Source organism: Enhydra lutris, unplaced genomic scaffold (genome assembly GCF_002288905.1).
Source record: "Enhydra lutris kenyoni isolate GAN:26980312 unplaced genomic scaffold, ASM228890v2 scaffoldscaffold41, whole genome shotgun sequence".
NCBI lineage: Eukaryota > Metazoa > Chordata > Mammalia > Carnivora > Mustelidae > Enhydra > Enhydra lutris.
Genome location: NW_019154125.1, coordinates 5,706,801 through 5,719,323, shown reverse-complemented (window position 1 = coordinate 5,719,323; position 12,523 = coordinate 5,706,801).

Genomic DNA, 12,523 nt, shown 5'->3' with positions numbered 1-12,523 from the left:
GGTTACTCCCACTCTTTGGGTATTGTGAATTGTGCTGCTATCAACACAGGTGTGAGAATATCTGTTTGAATTCCTGTTTTCAGTTCTTTGGGATATACACCCTGAACTGGGATTGCTTCATCATGTGGTCATTCTGGAAAATTCTGGTAAATTCTGGTAAAACATCATATACTGTTTTTTTTTCTTTTAAGATTTTATTTATTTATTTATTTATTTGTCAGAGAGAGAGAGAGAGAGAGAGAGAGAGCACACAAGCGGGCAGAGTGGCAGGCAGAGGCAGAGAGAGAAGCTGGCTCCCTGCCAAGCAAGGAGCCCAATGCGGGACTCGATCCCAGGACTCTGGGATCATGACCTGAGCAGAAGGCAGCGGCTTAACCGACTGAGCCACCCAGGCATTCCAAAACATCATATGCTGTTTTTCACAGCAGCTACACCATTTTACATTGTGATTAGCAGGACACAGGGGCTTGGACTTCTTCATATCTTCGCCAACATTTATTTTCGGTTTTTGTTTGTTTTAAAAATAGCCATCCTAATGGATATGAGGGAAGAATGTTTTTACACTGAACAGACTTTTATTTTTGTTGTTGTTAAAGGTCTTGAAACTCATTGATCTTTCCATATTTGAATTCTGCTTATGTTTTAATATAATTTTACTTCTTTTGGTGAATTACGTATTTGATGAGTTACATACCTCTCATTAGTCTATAAGCTCAAATACGTATAGACTATGTCTGGGACGTTTTCAAGTACATAAGAGGTACTCAGTAAAATAAATATCTGTTGAATGTATAAATAGTTGAATTAATTAAATTCTCAGACCTGCATTTTTTCCCCAACTTATTTCCATTTGATTTGGCAAGTTTCATCAAACCTCTGCCATGTACCAGATTCTAGATGAACAGTTCTTGAGTGGGTTGTCATTTTTAGACTGCCTATCTTTTTTTTTTAAAGCATTATTTTTTTTTAAAGATTTTATTTATTTATTTGACAGTGAGAGATCACAGTAGACAGAGAGGCAGGCAGAGAGAGAGAGGGAAGCAGGCTCCCTGCTGAGCAGAGAGCCCGATGCGGGGCTCGATCCCAGGACCCTGAGATCATGACCTGAGCCGAAGGCAGCGGCTTAACCCACTGAGCCACCCAGGCGCCCTAGACTACCTATCTTTGTTGAAGCCCTAACCTGCACCATAAAACTTAAGGCAGTTTGGGACAGTATATTTCCACTAAAGTCATTGATCCAGTTAATATCTATTGAGGATTGAATATGTGCAAAGAAATTTCCAGTAGGTTTTGAGCAGGATGTGTTCTCTACGGTAATGGACAGGTTGGTTGGAAACACACGGCTGTCAGTTTTTTTCTGCCCAGTGTGCTCAGAAATCTCGATTCTCTGCTAATTAATATCTCACTCAGCTTTTAGGGCTTAAATAAAGGTCACTTTTGCAAAGAAACCTTCCCCATTTTCCTGAACTAGATTTCTTGTTATATTCATTCTTGGGACCCTGAACTGCTTCATAGTACTTATCCATTTCATTAGTTACTGAATGATTTCCTTCTTACTAAATTCTCCGGTTGATGAGGGCAAGGTTATCTGTGTTTTATGCACTTGTTTCTCTAGTCCTAGCACAACACATGGCCCCTGGGAGTCAGGAGACATTTGATGAATGAAGTAAAGAGTGTATATGGCATCCTTGCCCTGAGTGAGCCTGCAGTCTAATAGGAGAGGTTTAAAGAGATGACTTAGCATTGCCAATATTCACAAAAACAGTATGTTGTGGAAGGAAAGAGAAGGAAAAGGTAATTCTATCTTTGAAGACCTCACAGCAAAAGTTTCTGAGCTGCACTGTGCCTGAGTTCATGTACTGGGTGGGGAATGGGGAGATCCTGAAAGAACAGTGAGGTGCCTCTGAGTATGTTCTAGAAGTCCCAAATAGACCAGTCTGGCCCCAATACAGGCATAGGGATCTAGGGACTCAGGAAACACTGGCAGACATTCCTTCACTGGACATAAGTATATCAACTGCCGCCCTTATAGCAGGAAACCTTTGCTGCTGGGGCTTCTGCCAATGTTCATGATACAATTTTTGGTTGGGCTAAAACTGGGATTTGTTTCCCAAACCAACCCACCTCGACCTCGCTGAACTGCAAGCTAGAGTAAACGAGCTGTGAGCTTTTAAGTGAACGTGGATTCAGTCTCCGCCTAGCACCTGCCGCATACCCGGGCACCCAGCGGAGCTGCACAGCTGTCAACGAGCACGGGGGCCTTTTCTAACTGAATTTTTAAAAATTCACTTTTGCTGAAAGGACATTTTAAAAAAGACACACACACACGCACACACACACACACACACACACGCACACACACACACACACACGCACACACACACGGGCGCACACGCATTTACCTATGACTCAAGGATCCTAACTCATGGCCTCTTTCCATCTTCCTATGTCCTCCTTTGAGCTCTGCCATGTGTATGCACAGTTTTCACATTCTTGTGACCAACGTGTACATTCAGTAGCCTGCAGATAGAGCCCAACACTGTCTTGATCTTATAGAAAAGGCTTCTGGTTTCCTCTGCCTGACAAATACGCTGTCGAGTTGATGCCTCATATTCCCTTTGGTCATTCACTGGAGGCTTTTGTTGTCAGGACAGTCGCTGGCCCAGAGCCTCACCTGGATGGCCATGGAAGCCAGTCGGAGAAAGGGAGAGGCGGGAGCCAAGGCTCCGGCGTTTGAGGAGTTTATTTGCTTATCCATCCCTCATATCTTATTTGTTGAACACCTTCTAGGAGTTTTAAGACCCTTTCTGGTCTTAGGAGATGTTGCCATCTCTGGGGGAGGAGATTAGTTCTGCCTCCCTGAGAAATATAGGAAGGGGTCTAACGCAGAGCTGGCATTCTCAGGCTGGATGCGTTTCCCAATCACTAGGGGGAGATGGTTAAAATGCAGATTCCAGGGCCCCGTGGACTCTGGCACCAGGCCAGGCATCTGCGTTTAAAAGCCCCACAGGGATTCTTACACACACTCAGGTCTGAAAGCTACTGACGAAAATAGACCGGCGGCTCGAACTTGGCTCTGTTATCGACCCGGTGTGCGACCTCGGGGTAACTCCTCCATCAGCTCTTGGTCTCCGTTTCTCATCTGTATATTGGGTTTTGGTGAGAAGGAAGTGACCGTGAGTCCTCGGCTTACTGTCATTTTTAGCTGCGCACAATGTCCGAGGTAAAAGGTTTGTTATACGTTTCTCAGTGGTGATTCGCGGCTCCAGCTCTGTTCACTGGAAGGGCGGATGGAGACTGAGGAAAGGCTCGGACCCCTGGCTTCCCAGGAAGCCCGGCAACCTGGTCTTGCAGTACCAGCTCTCCACCACTGGAGGTCCTTGGGAAGACTTTTCCACAGAAGGCTCAGGGAGACCGGCTCGCTCGCGAATGAGCCGACACACCTTGGCTACTTGAGGTTAAGGAAAGCGAGGGGGAGTGGGGGCTCAGCTACCACAGCCCAGAGCCCTTCAGGAAACTCAGCTCTCTCCTCATAACCTTTCACCTGTTGGTCTCGGTCTTTCCATAGAGTTCAAAATGCGAAGTCCGAAAACAGAAATACCTTCACGTATTTTATTGCGTACAGAGAGATCAAGTAATTTTTTCTCCGTGATCCATCACCAGTACATTTGCTAAGGGGGAGATATTTATTGGCTTCACAAAATGATAGATTTTCTTCCAGACACACACGCTGATTTAGTTCCAACTGTGTGGCAGAATTCCCTAAAGACCATATCTTTCATGTACTTTGGAGCAAGGTATGCAGCTCATCAATTCTGAAGAAAGTGTCCTGACAAAATATGAGATAAATCGGAATAATATTACATTCTTACTCTTTCTTGGCCAGAGCTGCAATAGTTTTAGAAATTAGCTTAAAGGTATTGCAAAGCTGAGGTGAATTTTGCATTTTAGTTACTACGGTATTTTGTAGTGTTTAAACATGAAGATCGACACAGTGTAAAAGTTATCAGAACATATCTGCCAGAGAGGAAAAATAATTTAGTGAATTGACTGCACACCATTTTTCTAATAGGACTGGAGAAATTTCCTCATAAATCCTCTTAGACTTCTAAGAGACAGTTATGGGCAGGTGTATGGTCCCGTTAAAAATACAGTGGAAGGGGCACCTGGGTGGCTCAGTGGGTTAAAGCCTTTGTCTTCTGCTCAGGTCATGATCCCGGGGTCCTGGAATCGAGCCCCACATCGGGCTCTCTGCTCGGTGGGGAGCCTGCTTCCCTTCCTCTCTCTCTCTCTCTGCCTGCCTCTCTGCCTACTTTGATCTCTGTCTGTCAAATAAATAAATAAAATCTTTAAAAAAAAATACGGTGGAAGATTATCTGGTAGGGCAGTGGAAGAACTTATGTCAGTCCTCCTAAATTTGAGAGTTATTTTTTAAAAAGATTTTATATATTTACTTGAAAGAAAGAGAGAGAGAGAGAGAGTGAGGGAGCACAAGCAGGAGAGGCAGCAGAGGGAGAGGGAGAAGCAGACTTCCTCCTGCACAGGGACCCCAATGTGGGGCTTGATCCCAGTACCCTGAGATCATGACCCGAGCTGAAGGCAGCCACTCTACAGACGGAGTCACCCAGGAGCCCCAATTTGAGAGATATTTTAATAAAATTCTGCATCACAAAAATAACAACACCTGTGCTCTGCAGGCATTGACTGTATTTGCCACCTGGTGACTATAAGGGAGAGGCACAATGGATGGAATGAATGACAGATGCGGAAACCAGACTCAAGGGGCCAATCAATAGCCAGGGCTGGCCTTGGAGCTCAGCACTCAGGCTAACCTTCTTTTCTTGATTTGGACATTGCTATCTTGACCGTCCTGCCTGGCTGCCTCAAGCTTAGAAAGTTTTATCTCATCCTCATAGAAAATGCTCATTGCCACGTTTCTGTAGTGCTTCAAAAGCTGCAAAAGAAGATCATCTTAACTGTGATAGAGCATTGAGTGTTGTGTGGATTTGGGTGGGTAAGACTGTAAGCAGGGGACTAAAGACCTAGAGACTATTGTAGTTGTCCATGTAAAAGAAGGTCATTGCCTGAAAAGGACGAGAACGTAGAAAAGGAAGAAGGGGGTCAATTCAATTCCATGTTGCCTGAATGTGAGTTGTGAGAAGGAATAAGGAGTCAAAGATGATGACCATGTTTTTGGCTTGGGTAGCTGGGTCATGTTAATGGGCCTTTGGAAAAGAAGAGGAAGGGCAAATTTTAAGAAAAAGGTTATTGATTTACTTTTGGTCAAAATTTATTTATCAATACCTGTGATGTCTCAGATAGATAACTAGGTGGCAATTGGATAGATAAATTTGAAGGTCAATATGGTAGACAAAATTCTCAAAGGAGTCCCAATGCCTCATGCCCTTGTAAAACCCTCTTTTTTTGAGTGCATATATATGGGGTGACCTGTAACTTTCTTCTAACCAATAGAATCTGCCAAAAGGGATGGGACATTGCTTCCATGAATAGGTGGTGAAGGGATTTTACAGATGTAATTTAAGCCTTTGATCAGTTGACTTTGAGTACATCAAACAGGAGATTACCCTGGGTGGGCCCGACCTAATCAGGTGAGTTGTTTAAGGAGGGTTTGGGTCTTCTCCAAACGAAGAAACTCAAAGTGAGATATTTGCTTGCTAACACTAAAGAAGTGAGCTGTTGTGTCCCGAGAGGGCCTGTGAGGGCAATATGGCTGAGAATTGTAAGGGCTTCTAGGAGCTGAAAGTGACTGTAGCGGACAGTCAGCAAGAAATCAGGGACCTAGTGCTATAACCACAAGGAACTAAATCCAGCCAACAGTGACGTGGAGCTTGGAATGGGGTGCTGAATTCCAGGAAGGAACATAGGAGGGCAACATCTAGATTGTGGTTTTGTGAGACCCTGAGCAAAGCTCAGACCTACCTGGACTGCAGCTGCAAGGACACTGTGAAGTAATAAATGTTGCTAAGTTTGTCGTAATCTGTTTACAGCAATAGAACACTACTGTAGTTAGCACTCGGACTGGATGCATACCTTAGTGGGTCCATACCACAGAGAAATGGATGCCATCACTCAGGGAGAGCCTGTAGTGAACACCTAGAGGAACACTTCCATTTTAGGAAAGAGAAGAGGAATCTGGAAGACGCCATCAGAACAGAATGGGGAGGAAAAGGAGGAAGTCAGGTCAGGAAAGTCTAGGGGATAAAGGGCTTGGCGAAATGCCAAATAGTCAACAATGTTGAATGCAGCAGAGGGATCTGTGGAGACCAAAACATGGCCAGTGAAGAGATCATGGTGGGCCTTCTGAGCCACTTTAGTCAGAGACATTGCTGAAAAATACGGAGGGAGGTCAGATGCAGTGGGCTGAGGAAGGAAGGAAGGTGGGACAATTTTTCAAAAGATTTGGTGAAAAGGACAGGCAAACTCTAAAAAGAATCAAGCAAAAAGTCATCTTTCTTTATTTTTTCCTCCTTCTATACCTCGCCTTCCTCCTCCTCCTTCTCCTCCTTCTTATTCTCTCTCTCCTCCTTTTCCAGAACGAGATAGAATTGAACACATTTGTGGGCCGAGGGAACAGATCCGCCTGAGCGTGAGTTTCATAATCTGCTTCACAATCCATTTAATGTTTACAGCTTATAATGTACTGGGCTACAGTTATAAACAAGATCTGTTTCTTACTTTGAGGGGTACGGTGGCAGACAGAATAATGGCCCCCCAAAGACATCCACATCCTCAGCCCTGAATCCATGAATCTGTTACCTGTTTCATAGCCAAGATGTGATAAAATTGAGGAGCTTGCCATGGGGAGATTTTTCTGGGTTCTATGGGGGAGTCCAGTTGAATCACAGGATTCCGTACGAGAGGGGTCAATGTCAGAGGCAGATTGGCTGTCGTGGAGGAAGGGCCATAAGCCAAGGAGTGCAGGTGGCCTCCAGAAGCTGGTGAAGTGAGGAAACGCACTGTCCCCTTGTGGGGACAGGAGGGAGGGAGCAGGGCCCTGCTCACACCTCTTTCTCACCTCTGACCTCCAGAATGGTAAGGTGATGTAATTGTGTCATTTTTAAGCCCCTGAACGTGTGGTAATTTGAAACAGCAACAATAGGAAATGAGTACAGAAGCTAATGGCAGGGACAGCCTCACAGACTCCCTCTTCAAAACGCTCCTGTTGGGGGTGCAGGGGGCGCCCTGGGAGTCCACCCATGGCCTCTGACCACAATCAAGGGCTGCCTGGTCCATGGGGAGGGAGGCAGGGAAAGCTCTACAGAGGAGGTAATAATGTCTAACCAGGATTTGGATGGAAGAGTAGGATTCAGGCTGAAGGAGGCAGGTGGTGAGGTGGGGAGCGCATTTTGAGAGACGGAGCAGGGGGCCTGGGTGGCTCAATTGGTTAAGGGTCTGCCTTAGGCTCAGGTCATGATCCCGAGTCCTGGGATCAAGTACCACATGGGAGGGGTGGGGGAGTGGGAGGGAGGTCCCTGCTCAGTGGGGAGCCTGCTTTTCCCTTACCCCCTCCCCCTCCCCCTGATCCTGCTCTCTCTTGCTCTTCCTCAAATAAATAAATAAAATCTTTAAAAACAAACAAAGAGACAGAGCAGCATAGACAGAACCCATAGTCAAGAGAGCGTGACAAGTATTGGAAACTTCAGGAAGAGAAGGAGGCTGACTCAAGCGTGCTCAGTGGGGCCGGGGGACAGGGCTGAGGGCTGAGCTGGTGCCCGCCATGTTCACCAGGTTAACTTGTTTGGATTGTATCCTGTGGACAAGGAAGCATCGTTGAAGTCTTAGGAGGGGAGTAAACGTGACAATTCTGGATGAAGGGCGTGAATGAGCTGGAAGGCTGGAAGCAGGAAGCCCACTCATGTGGGACAAGAGCTCGAGGTCGTGGTGGCTTAAATGGAGAGTCGGTTATGGAAATGAGGAAAAGACAGAGCTGATTGTGATTAAGGCAGGAAATAAGCCTGAGAAATAAAACAACAAGTCCCAAGGGAGAGAGAAGATGGACAGTCCACAGGCAGCAGAAGAGTCTTCAGAGATAGGGCAAGGTAGGACAGGAGAGGCGTCCTAGGTTGCCCTACTCTACCTACCTTCCCCCTAACAGGGAGGCGGGGGTGTGCTGGGCTTGCACTCAATTGGCCAGTTTATGGGTGACATAGGCATCCTCTGGCCATGCGGGGAGCCAGGGCTGGTGCAAGTAAAGGGTTAAAACCTCTGCTTAGAAAAATGAATAAGGATCTTACCAAGCCCAAGAATTTGGTACCTGGCTTCTTCTAGCTCATCCTGAGCCTTTCTTTTCCTCCCTACTTCATCCTCCTTTGTAGGGGACATCAATACTTCTGAGCGGGCTGCACATGTCCCCATCCCAGGGGCCTCTGGATCATTGAGAGGAGGCTCTTCCCTTGCCATTGGCTTCCTTGCCCTAGTTTCTTGGGTCAGCGTCAACCCTGGGGGGATAGTCAAGGCTCAGTTTAAGTTCCGCTTGGCCCTACAAGTTGTTCCCTTGCTTGGCTCCCACCCGCCAGCTCTGCTATCATTTTCTAAGCATTTCCTTTAGGGAGAATCCGATCTTTATTGCTGCTAATCCCTGAACAAGATTGGTTTGCCTTTCTAGCACTCCCGGCAGCACGTAGAGCTGTAAACCCTCCTGCACCTAGCTTTTTGTATGTGAGATGAAGAAAAGGGGATTATAGCAACACAGGGCCCTTCACACTGACAGGTAAACTGCTATTAGAGTCTTTGAAGTCAGGAGAGGTTCTTTCCCAGGATCATCTATCACTAGGTGGGTGGGAGCAATTGCCCCTCCCAACAGGGAAGTAAAAGCCAATTTTAAGGGTGTAAATTATTTGTATATAGGTACTGCTCTTTGTGGCAAAATTATTGGTGGGGTGCGACACTGGGTAAATTAGTGTATTGCTGTATTAGTCCAGAACGAAGTACCAGGGACTGGGTGGTGCAAACCACAGAAATCGGTTATTTCACAGTTCTGCAAAGTGGAAGTTCAAGATCAAGGTGTTGGCAGTTTTAGTATCCTCTTCTTTTTCTTAAATTTCATTTAACTTTAATTGAATTAATTTAAATTAAATATTATAAGTAGTAGTATTAGTATTTCTTTTTTTTTTTTTTTTTTTCCTGGGGCTTCTCTCCTTGTTTGTAGATGGCCGTCTTCTCCTGGTGATCTAGCAGCGTCTTCCCTCTGTTCATGTGTGTCCCTGGCATCTCTTCCTGGGTCCAGACCTCCTCTTCTCATGATGACACCTTTCAGCTTGGGTCAGGGCCCACCATACAACCTGATTATACCTTCATTACCTCTTTGAGGTCCTTCTATCCAAATACACTCACACAGGTGAATTTTCAGGGGACACAATTCAACCCATAACACTTATCCTCCCAAAGTTCCATTTCTTTCCTCTCCGCTAAAAATAGGGATAACAGTTGTAACTACCTCCTATGGGTGGCCTGGGTTATTAAGTGAAACGCTACATGAAAACAGTTTAATGCAGCAGCTGACGCTTAGTGCTTAGCCAAAGTCTGCTACGTGCTGCTGAGTCTGATGACCACACCCCTCGTGGTGACATTTACAACGAGGGTGTAAGTACATTCTTTGACCTTAAAAAGTTGTCTCAGGTCTGTGCTCCTTTCACTCTACTGAAATTCTTAGCAATACATCTAGAACACATAGGAAACTAGTAACACTGGTTTCTTCTAGAGTGAGGAGTATATGGTTAAGGTTTTAATGTTTATTTTTAAAGATTTTATTTATTTATTTGATAGAGAGAGAGAGAGAGTACAAGTGTGAGGGGTAGGGGCAGAGGGAGAAGCAGACTTCCTGCTGAGCAGGGACCCCCAATGTGGGACTCAATTCCAGGACCCAGAGATCCTGTCCTGAGTTGACACTTAACTGAATGAGCCGCTCGGATGTCCCTGTTTTAATGTTGTTGATAACAATTTTTGTTGTAAAAAGGATTTGAAAACTTCAGTGTAGAACTTTATGTCATGTACTGCCTTAATAGCTTTTATCTCTAGACTGGTAGATTTCATTACATAAAAAATAAACCCTTTCTTTACAAGTATATGCATATTTATGTTTATGCTTATTTTTAAAAGAAATCCTTCTCATTCCAATATTCTAAGGATATGCTCCACATCTCAGTATGTTTGTCCAAGAGTTTCATGTTTTCATGTTTTGATCTTTAACTTGACATGGATAAATTTTTGTACCTTCTATTTGACAGGGATTTAATCTTTCCATTTTTTCTCCATAAGGAAAGCTGGTGGTCTCAACACTATTTATTGAACAGCTCATCCTTTCCCTATTGATTTGTAATTCCTTCTCTATGATGTATTAAAATTTCACATGCATGTACTCAGATCTGTTTTGGGGGCTTTTTATGCTGTGCTATTGGTCTATCCCTGTACCCCTCTGACGGTTTTAATTATTATATTGTTTTAAGGAAGTCTTATTATCTAGGAGGGAAAGTTTTTTTTTTTTTCCTTTGATCTTTGCAGAATGTACTTATCTATCTGAATTTTAATATCAGTTTCTGTAATTGGTGATTTTTAATTTCATTGGACTAGAGCCAGAGGAAGTGTACCCCCCATTCCCATCCCCTTCCCACATGTTTAGGTTCATGCAGACCCGTGGTCCCATCCTCAGAGTCTGTGATCTGACAGGTAAGGTGTGTGGACTGGGACCCTTGAGGTTTAAGTCCCCTCAGGTGGCTCCCATGCCTCTGTAGTTCCGCCAAAGCGAGTTTGTGGGGGGTGGGGGTGGTAAACTGTCTTTTGATTTTATCACCTGCTTTTCCAGCCTGAATGCCCCAATGAAACCCCCACCATCATAAATGTTCCCTTTGTAGCTGTCTGACTTGTTTCTCTCTTGTGGCTTAAAAAAGTTTTATCTTTATCCTTGGCATTCTGCATTTTACTATATGGATTCTACATGTGCATTTTTGTTTGTGTTTATGTAATCACCACGGTAGGTGTCCCTCTGTCTTTCTTCAGTTGTGGAGAGCTCTGAACCCATATTCCTTTAATTTAGATTTCTGCCCCTGCATCTTCTCTAACAGAGCTCCCGTTAGATGCACAAGGAAGCCTTCTGCTCTTCCCTCTCTGTCTTTTAAATTCTCCTGCATTTTATCTCCATGTCCCTCTGCAGAGCATTCCAGATGATTTGCTTCATACCATATCCTTTCTTACTTTAACTTCGCCCTGTCATGAGTTTATCTAGTTTGTTAACTTGCAAAAAGTTAATTTCCGTGGCAAAGTACATTATTGTTTCCGGAGGTGATTGCCTACTCTGACCAATTTTAGTTCATGCTTTTGTGGTTCGATTAAATGGATGTTATTTCTTCCTTTATCTCTTTGAGGCCCTTACCCATCCTTATGTTAAGAGCATTTCAGAATGGTCTATTATTCCATTTTGTGGGAAGCAGAGTTGCTTGCCAGACTTAGCAAAAACTGAAAGGAAATAAAAAGGATGACTAGTTAAAATTGAATTTTAAATAAACAATGAATCATTATTTTTGCATGGATATAATATTGCATGGATAAGTGTATCCCGTGCAATATTCAAGTCATACTAATGCTAAAAGATTTTCATTGTCTTCCATTGTATCTGGCAATTCCATGCCTATTCTGGCACTTTCAGGGCTATGGTCTGTGTTTGTAACAATATCCCCCGGTGATTGTGATATGCATCAAACTTGGGCAGGACAAGTCTGCACCCCACTATCTCGCTAGTTGGGAGGAGAGTTATTCCCTTTTGTGGTTTGTTGCTGTCTTCCTTGTCTTCCTTGGTGTTAATGTTTTTTCACGTGATTAAAAATGACAGTGCTGTGGAATCGTAAGTAGGTTATTGTCCAAGTTTTCCCTTCATTTTTTTTTTCTCTCTGTCTGGCAGCTCTAGAAGTTGTCTCCATCTGGTTTCCTGGAACTTCCTGTCCAGAAGCAGCTCTCACCGCAGTGGCCTGACCTCCATGGCCATGCAGAGGACCTTGCAGGACCCGTCATCAAGACAGTGGACAATGTGACACAGGACCGACCTTCAGCTCTAGTGTCATTGAAAACTGTGCCTATTTCTAGTCGATATATGGTTCCTTTCATTTTTAACTGCACTCAGCCCATTCAAATTAAATGTGTGTGTGCTCGCCTACAGGTTTAAAACAAAGAGGGAAGGTTGTGGTGTTAATGCCACTTTCATGAGAAGTCTTTATGGCTCTACCCTAATTCCTGTTTCTTTAATCAATGAATTAGTGGTGACCAAAAGTATAATGAAGAATTCTGGAATAGGTTGCCCTCTGTGAGTTAAACTAATGAAATCCACTGTGTGGATAGGTTTGGCCACTTATGGATAGAGGAGAATGGAAGGAGGAAATGTGTGACTCAAGAGTTTAGGAAAATTCCAGATGCAAGTAAGATGCTGGTTGAGAGAGGCAGGGATGAAATAAAATAAAAATAAAAACTATGACTCAGGAAGCTAAGATCTAACCTCGCAAGCAATACTCTGAAG